Genomic DNA, 9,901 nt, shown 5'->3' on the forward strand with positions numbered 1-9,901 from the left:
AACTTAGGGGGAGGTGTTTCTAATGAACGTGCAAGCTCCACTCCTTTGTGCTCTTCTTTGACATCTTCCACCTCCTTGCAAGCTTCTTCAATATCAACCTCTTCCTCTTGGTGGCTTTCTTCCAATTCAATCTCTTCTTCATTGCTCACCAAGGGCATGGGAGGTTGTTCTTCTTCTTCTTTAATCTCCATGTCAAGTCCAATGGAAGAGGATTCAAATGTAGATAAGAATTCATCAATGATTGAATCCATCTCTTGATCATCCCCTTCAAAGTCTTCAACCATGAGATGCCTTGGAGGTTGTACACCCTCCTCATCATCAGTTTAAAATGTCTTTGAAGGAGGCTCTATAACTTGACTTTCCCATGGAGGTTCAGCATTTCCTAAGTCTTCAACCACTTCTTCCTCTTCAATGGCAGGCGTAGCTTCTTCCAATTGTTCCAATACAAAATTGTGCTGCTCACTATCCACCGGAGTGCCTAACTTCTCCTTCCTGCTATGTTCTTCAGTATATTTTCCACATGAAGCTATGGGGGTTCTTTGAATGTCCGAACGTCGGAAAGGTAATCGATTTATTGCTTGATCTAGGTGTTTAAGTATGAAATCGTATTCATCCTTGATGATTTCCTATTCAACTATTTCTTCTTCCTTCAAGTACAAAATCCTCCTTGTTGTCTTCCTTCACTAGTTCTTCAACCACGCTGTCAACTTTAAGGGTCTCTACTACCTTCACCTTTAGTGCCTCCTCTAGCTCCTTATGAAGTATGGATTCGCGAAGATGATCCTCTCTCTCTTGTTCCATGTTAATCGTATCGTTGGGATCATGTTACTTTTGGATTGATGGATGTGGGTGCTCTTCCATGGATGGTGGTGATGGGATGGAGAGATCATTCTGTGGTTGAAAAGAAAGTGCACTAGAGCTCGAGGGTTGATTGTTGAAGGTATTTGGTGGTCCGATTTGGGCGGCGAAAGCTTGTATAGTAGAGTTTAGATCGGCAAATGCTTTCTCCATGGAGGTTTGGGGTGGATAGGAGGGTTCATTTGTTGGGAGAAAGGGTTCATGGTAGGGAGGTGGTTCATCTTGATAATGATAAGAAGATGGTGTATATTGAGGTGGTGGTTCTGTGTATGGTTCATTTGGTGGTTGGTGTGGTGAATAAGGATTGGGGTCATATGGAGGTGAATGGTGGAAAGGGACTTGTGAGTGTGGTAGTTCAAAGCTAAGTTGAGGAGGTGGTTCATTGGCATATGATGGGGCTTGTTGGTAACTACAAGGGGGTCCACCATATCTATCAGCTTGGTATGCATTATAGAATGGTCTTTGTCCATGATATCTTGGAAGGTGTTGTTGCCTAAAGGGTTGATCAGCTCCTCTTGGCTCCGTCCATCTTCGATTGCTTTGACCTTGATGCATATTTCTGTTATAACTTCCTCTTCCTGCAACATAGTTGTAACCAGACTCATAGCCAAAGGGGTGAGAGTTCATAGTAGTAGAAGAAATCAAGTATAGTTTCTAAACCAAGAAATTTTGAAGAACTGAAGATTGATGGTTTAGAAGTTATAATAAATTCTTGTTGCAAGTATAGTTTCTAAACCAAGCAATCAACCTTTCTTACAAACGTTTTGGTTGTCACAAGTAACAAACTCCTTTAAAATTGATAACCGAGTATTTAAACCTCGGGTCGTCTTCTCAAGGAATTGCAGGAAGGTATGTTCTTATTATTGGTTATGCAAAGGTATATTTTGGGGTTTTCAAAAGGGTTAAACAAGTAATATAAAATAACAAGTCGTCAAAATAATAATTAGTAAAGCTCTTGGTAAGGTATGAGAACTGGAAGTCCTATCCCAGTTATCCTTATCAATTGTGATGAGAATTGGATTTTTCTCCCACTAAGTCAACCTCTAACTATGAAGGTAAGTTAAGTGGATGAATTAATTTTAATTCCTCAAGTCCTAGTCTTTCCTTGGGAAAGGCTAGAGTTAGTGGAACTCAAATTAATTCTTGAAGAATTCTAATTTTCAGTCAACAATGAGTTTGATAACTCAAGAGTCACCAATTAATCAACCAGGGCCAAAAGGTATAAAAATCCAAATTATTTATATCATAAATAAAAGAAACAAATCATAGATATGAAAATATCTCAAATTATATTGAATGAAGATGTCAATTCTAACATAGACAATATTCATAAGCCAACTGGGCAACATAAATCAAACACAAATAAAAGCTTCAGAGTAAACAAAAATAAAAGAGAAACATAAATTATTAAACCTGGTATGAAGAAACAATCATAATCCTAATAGAAATCCTAATCCTAAATCCTAAGAGAGAGGAGAGAACCTCTCTCTCTAAAAACTACATCTAAAATTATGAAAAGTGTATTATGAATGAATCTTTGTTGTATGGATGGACTTCCCCACTTATGGCCTCTAATCTGTATTCTCTGGGCCGAAAACTGGGTCAAAAATAGCCCAGAAATCGCTGATTGTGAAATCTGGTCCGTACAGGTCGCAGCAAAGTGACGTGGAGGCGTCATCCACGCGTTTGCGTGGAATGAGATTCGCAGATGCGACGCGTCCGCGTGAAGCGCACGTTCGTGTCGCCTATCTGTGCGGTCACTATGGCAAATTATATATCAAATCGAAGCCCCGGACGTTAGCTTTCCAACGCAAGTAGAACCGCATCATTTAGACCTCTGTAGCTCAAGTTATGATCATTTTAGTTCGAGAGGGTCAGGCTGACAGCTTTGCAGTTCCTTCAACTTCTTGTATTCCTTCCACTTTTGCATGCTTCCTTTCCATCCTCTGAGCCATTCCTGCCCTGTAATCTCTGAAATCACTTAACACACATATCAAGGTATCTAATGGTAATAAGATAGGATTAATATTAGCAAATAAAAGGCCAAAGAAGCATGTTTTTAATCATAGCACAAAATCAGGAAGGAGAATGTAAACCCATGCATTTAGTATGAATAAGTGTATAAAAGATTGATAAAATCCACTCAATTAAGCACAAGATAAACCATAAAATAGTGGTTTATCAGTGTGATGGTTTATGTAGAGAGGACTATGAATTGTTTGGAGATGTTGCGTTTGATGCTACATACAACAAGAATAAATATAAGTGTCCTTTTGTTGTGTTCACAGGTGTTAACCATCACAACCAAACTGTTGTCTTTGCTGCATGCATTGTAATAGATGAGATGAATGAGACTTATACATGGGTGTTGCAACAGTTTTTAGAGGCAATGATGGTAGAGCCCCATCCTCTGTGATAACTGACGGGGGCAAGGGTAATGAAGAATTTGTGTGCTTGGCATCTCCTGCATAATGCAACGACAAATATGTGTAGTCCTCGTTTCACATCTAAGTTTAAGGATTGTATGTTAGGAGATTACGAGATTTCAGTGTTCCGTAGCAACCGGCAAACATTGGTAGAGGAATTTGGGGTTGAGGAAAGGGAATGGCTAAATGAAATTTATGAGAAATGTCGATCATGGGTAACATGTTACATCCGAGGGAAGTTCTTTGCCCGATTTAGGACGACTACATCACGCTGCAAGGGTTTGCATTCATTGATTGGTAGGGGTGTAATCAGTTCGGTTTTGGACCAAAAACCAACCGAACTGACCTATTCGGTTCTACACCGATATCAACCGTTCGGTTTGCTACTGTCTGGACAACCGAATCGAACCAAACCGAACCAATAGCGGTTTGGTTCGGTCGGTTTTTTCAATTTTTTGAAACTTAATAATCAGAATTTAAATTACTATAAAATCAAGTTTAAAATCATCAATAAACTAGAATAACAAGCGTATATCACATCCAAATTCAATACAAATTCAACTTGTTCCAACAATCAAACATAAAACAAAGACAATTAAAAATATCTAGCAAACAACAACAACAAACACATTTTAAAACATATTAAAAACCTAAACAGCCACTTTAAACCAAATAAAAACCAAGCAGCCACCATGCTTAATCTGAATCTACACCAGACTCATCATCATCTTCCCCAGTTGGTACAATTTCTACAAAAACAAAACAAAGAAATTAATTATATGTAGCCATATATATTGAAACACATTAATTAGCATTCAAAACCATAGCAGCTCATATATATGCAACCATATATATTAAGAACATATTAATTATATGCAGCCATATATGCAGAGCAAAATCACAGTAGCTCATAAGCAATTAACAGAATTTAAAGCCAATCAACATAAATCTACTAAGACATAAGCAGCTCATACACAACTAGCTAGTTTATTTGCATCATTTAATACTCACTAACTGCCATACATTATTTTGAGATAATTCAACACAAATCTACTAAGACATAAGCAGCTCATAAACAAAACCAAAGCAGCTCATAAGCAGCTCATAAACAGAACCATAAGTAATTCATTTTTAAAGCCAATCGACAGAATTTAAATGACCATACACATTCAGAGACAGCTACCCATATATATTCAAAAAGACACTAAAAGGCAAAACCATTTTATTCAAAGACTTTCTAACAAAGTAAACCTTTTCTTTCTCAAGTATTTCTATCCAATCAGAGTACACATTTCAAAATACAAGCACATGCCCTTTATAGAATATACAAACTTGAAACTTCTAAGAAACAAGTTCGTTTTCTATGATTATAAATGTCAAAATAAACAAATGTAATAAGAGGGCAAAAGTATTACTTCCTGATGCTAATCCAATAATTATTGTAAAAACATGGTCTTTCTTTCATTAATCACAAATCAATCCTTCCAATCAAAATCCTATAAATCACAAAACAGACTCCACAAAAAAACGCATTTTCCAAACTTTTTATAATCAGAAGGAAAAAGAAGTTCAACCCTAAATCCATAATACTCACTAATATTATTGCATAAATAAGCCCTTTTATTGCAACTCAAGCAATCCAATCAAACCCTATAAATCACACAAACCTCAACAACCACAGAAACACTCTTTTCAACCTAGAATTACATATCTGAACCAAAAACAATTAAAAGAAAAACATATTTTGAGATTTTGAAAAAATATTTGGCGAATTTGTTGACAATATATACAATAATTACTGTAAAAAAATTATAACCAAGGACAACTTCTAACCTCCGAAGAAGACATTGTTCAGTTGCTTTTTGTAGGAGAGGGCTCGGTGACTGGAGTGCTACTCGAGTTGGACTGCTCGGCCACTGGCGACTGGCGTCTTGCTCAGCCACTAGATTGCTGCTCGGTGACAGACTGCTGCTCGAGCGACCATAGGCGACTTTCTTGACGGCGGACAACACTCTCTGGCTCCCTCAAGCTCTCCTTCTCTCAAGCATGGAGGTCAGAGGTGGAACCGTGGAAGAATGGGAGATAGAAGTGTTTTGTGGGTGACTGGATTTAGGGTTCGCGTGAAAGGAGAAGAAGAAAGCTAGGGTTGTGTCGTTGTGGGCTTGTGGCTGATTGGCCCTTTTATACCTAAGTTAAAGGGCAACTTAGTAAAAACACACGCTACTGAACCCTCACTCTTTGGTTCGGTTCGGTTCGGTTTGATTTCAATAGAGGCAATAAAAAACTGAATTGAACCGATTGGTTTAGTTCCAAAAAAACAAAAAAATCGGTTTTTTTGGTTTTTCTTTCGGTTATTGTAAAATTCGGTTCGGTTCTGCGATAATTTTCGGTCCAGTTCGGTAACTTACACCCTTATTGATTGGGAAATATACTAAGCCTCGTTATGACTTATCCGAGTTCATTGAGCACTTCCAACGAATGTTGGGCCATATGCGGTTTAGGAAATTTTATGCTGAATATGAATCTGCTCGTGGAGTTTCAGTTATGCAAACTTGTATTGAACCTGAGATGTATGCTACTGATACTTACACAAGGGACGTATTCTTTTTATTTAGGCATATTCTTGTTCGGGCGGGTGCAATGAGAGTCGTGAATTACCAAACAAGAGACAATAGTGTAGTTTATTATATTTGTAGGTATGCCAAACCAACAAACATGTGGGAGATTGAGTGGGTGGATAATGGTAACGCAATCACTTGTTCATGCATGCGTATGGAATCATTCGGCATTCCCTGTGAACACATTATTTCTGTATTAGTCTGTAGGGATATGCGCAAAATTCTTAAATGTCTAGTATTGCATAGATGGACTAAGAAAGCAAAAGAATCTATGTCTGAGTCAAGTAGTTTTACTAGCGAATTACAAGCTAGCAGTAGACTTTGTATCCTCAATGAATGTGCTAGGATGATGTCAGAGGTTGCATGTACTACTACAGAGAGGTTCCATGAAGCAAGGGATCTTATGCTTGATCTTTATAGCTCATACAAAGTTCAGGATGAAGGGAATACGCCTTCGAAACCTGGACTAGGAGGTGGTACCAATCCTAAAGGGCACAGGGGTCGGAAAAAGCCCAACGTTGTAGCAATGAAGAGTCAATGACACTTACAAACTAAAGATACTTAGTTGGCTGCATGAACTGTTCGACCATGGGAACTATATCTCATCCAAATTATTTCCATCCAATATGGTATCCTAGATATTTATTCTTATTTCGGTAAAGATTAATATGTATATAATCAAATTATAAATAGCATTATAAATAGCAAACTAATGCACTTACAGCAAAAGCTAAAGGAAGCTACCCGACATTTTTCCATGTCAATAAAGTTTGATTATGGACAAATTTCAAGGCAGTCAAGTACAATATCTTCTTCTCAATTATTTGTTGTGTTGGACAGAGCGACTCAAAATCCTTCCTAGTTGTAGTCACATCTCTTATCTTAAGAAGCTCTTCTCTAGAATAAACAAATAAAAAAATATGAAACCAAAATGTGATAAAAAAAAATAATAATAAATAATCTATCACTATACTGTAGCAACTAAAGCATGAGCGTTACCTTGGATCCAGCTCTACAGAAAATATGAATGCAGTAGCCTGAATTTCTTTAGATTTGAGACCCATCTTTGGGTTTGGCTTGAATTTGCATTTCACACCCTGCCAAATATTTGAACAATTTGGCTACAAATTAACATAGATATTAGAAGTTTACTTTAATTTATGTATACGTTATTAAATGAGATTATATAGACATGTCAGTGAAAGAATGATAACACAAATTTCACGCCATTAACATCAGATAACTTTTGAAATTTTCGACATAATGAAAACTAAAAGGAAGTAAAAACTTATTGCATCTTGACAAGAGAGCATGGTATAACAAAAATTATTTAAAAAAATATTAGTCTAAACATCTTACGTCTATGATAATAATTATTTAATAAAAGACTCTTACCCTTGTAACATCGAAACAGTATATTTCTTTGTCTTTGTTTTCTTTGTTCCCTTCAGCACTATGCTATTCAGCGTTCCTTGCCTCCCCACCCGCATATGTTTTGTTAACTTTTGGAATCTTCGAAGATTTAGTATTTGATGGCAAAAACGTTAATTTTCTGCTGGCTCTAATTGTGGCTGTTGGTCGAGACTTTTTCTACAACAAATTAACTAAAGTTTTTGGCTGAACAAATAATTTGAATTAAGTACCATATCCAAAGCCAATGAAAATATGTTTGCCATGTGTCTAACATACCAGCTGAAAATCGGTATATTGTATTTAATTCGAATAAAAAATGAATTTGATATATCTTGGAAAAAAGAACATAGCAATCAATCAAAAATGGACCCGAAATCCCATGTTGCAATACATACTGATTGTGGGGAAGTTTGCTTTCGGAGGTTGCTCCCAATATTTCCAGTTGACTTGTTCGAATTCACACTAGTCAAGTTGATGTTGAGGTTGTTCTTGTTGTTTTCTGCTCTCACTTGTTCCCTTTTTCTGTTGCCTGGAGTAGTCTTGGTATTAGATTTGCTACACAATAAATTTGTCACGTCTACAACACCCTCGTTCATTGTCAACCACGTCAGTAAAAATGTCCATTGTAGGTGTGCCAGCTCCCAATGGCCTAAGCTTGCTTACAAATGGTCTTAAAGACAGAGATGGTTTCACAATGGGCTTCTTCTTCCTTTTCTTTTTTGGACTGAGCAACAAGAATGTCATTCTTGTGTTCCATTGACAACAAGTTAGCTCGAGTATTCAAGCATTCTATTTTATGTAAAATATTACATTTTAATATGCGTATCATTCGATAATATATGAACTTAAATAATCTCATAGCAGTAAAAAGATTTAATCTTTGTCAAATGTGTTCTATTGAAAAATATCTTGATAAAAGAAAGGACTTGTCCCACTGTGCAATCCGACAGCTTGCCACTCTCGTCTTGACTTCGAGAAGAATTGATAAATAAAGTTGGTTAGACGAAGTCATCCTACATGGCATTCAAAAAAAGTAGTAAACGATAGCACAAAATATTTCAGACAATGTGAGTTTTTTAAGACTGACCCCGAACATCACATTTGACAGAGGTGAAGGCTAATATATATATATGCTTCCGATGTCATTTATACCTCAAAAATTTTGTTTGGAGAGACTACATCAGCCTTGTCTTGTATCCTTTTCCCCTTATTAGAGTAGTTGTGTTAGAGTAATAATAAGTAGTTGAGAGTTAGTAGTTGGTAGCTAAATATTTATGAGGTTAGCTTAAAAGATCCTTATAAATAGCATGACCTTTTATCATGTAAACAACAATTTTAATACATATCCTTTATTTTCTTATTTTTATTTTCTTGTTATGGTATCAGAGCTCAAAAAAAGCATTGAGCTCTGTTGGTACCCATGGTAAAAACTTCAAACCAAAATAATCAGTCTCCATTGTCTTCTTCTCCTCCAATGGCAGAATCATCTTCTAACGTGGCACAAGATCCTACTAGCCCTTTCTATATTCAACCTAGTGAAAATCCAACATCTGTCCTTGTTACTCCTGTCCTTACTGGCAATAACTATCACTCTTGGTGTCGATCCTTTTCTATGGCCATCATCTCCAAAAACAAATATGGCTTTCTCACTGGTTCTATTCCTTCTCCTCTAACTGATGATCCTTTGTTTCCAATATGGGAGCATTGCAATAATCTAGTGTTGTCTTGGCTATTTCATTCTCTCTCTCTCCCTCTATTACCTAAAATGTTGTTTATTTTTCTACTGCCTCTTCTGTATGGACTGACCTTAAAGAGCGATTTTTCCAAAGTGATCTTCTTCGTATTGCAGAATTACAAGAAGAAATTTATGCTCTTAGACAAGAAAATCAGTCAGTAACAGAATTCTATACCTCTTTGAAGACATTGTGGGAAGAGCTTGATAACTCACGTCTTCCTCCCATCTGTAACTGCCCAGCCAAAACACATCGCACACAAGATTTTATCATTCGATTCCTTAAAGGTCTTGATGAGCATTTTTCTATAGTTCGATCACAAGTTCTTCTTCTTGATCCTCTTCCGCCTGTCACCAGGGTGTTTGCTCTTGTCGTTCAACACGAACGTCAACTTCAAAATGCATCTGGAATCTTGGACGATCAATGAACCATTGCTGCTGCTGTAGAAGCTCGTCGTCCTCCTCTTGGCCGTGGTCGTGGGTATGCCTTTTCAAACCCAGGACGCGGCAACAGCGGTTCCTCGAAGGTTTGCTCTTACTGTGGTAAAGGGGGCACACCGTGGATGTTTGTTATAACAAACATGGCTACCCTCCCGGCCACCCGCGTCATCCAAGGAGACCACGATTCTTTGATCGTGGCTCTGCCTCTGTTAATGCCAGCGTTGTGCGGACACCGCCTCCTAACTCTCCCACGCCGCCAGTTTCCTCTCATGCCCTAGTTCATGAAGAAATAACTCCTCAGAGAACACACACAGAGCAGGCTTTGGGCCTCACTCCAACCCAACACAACATCCTTTTAGCATTTCTTAAAAAGGCTGAATCTCATTCTTTAGACAACAAGGATAAAAGCCTTT

This window comes from Arachis stenosperma, chromosome 5, assembly GCF_014773155.1.
Source record: "Arachis stenosperma cultivar V10309 chromosome 5, arast.V10309.gnm1.PFL2, whole genome shotgun sequence".
Classification (NCBI taxonomy): domain Eukaryota; kingdom Viridiplantae; phylum Streptophyta; class Magnoliopsida; order Fabales; family Fabaceae; genus Arachis; species Arachis stenosperma.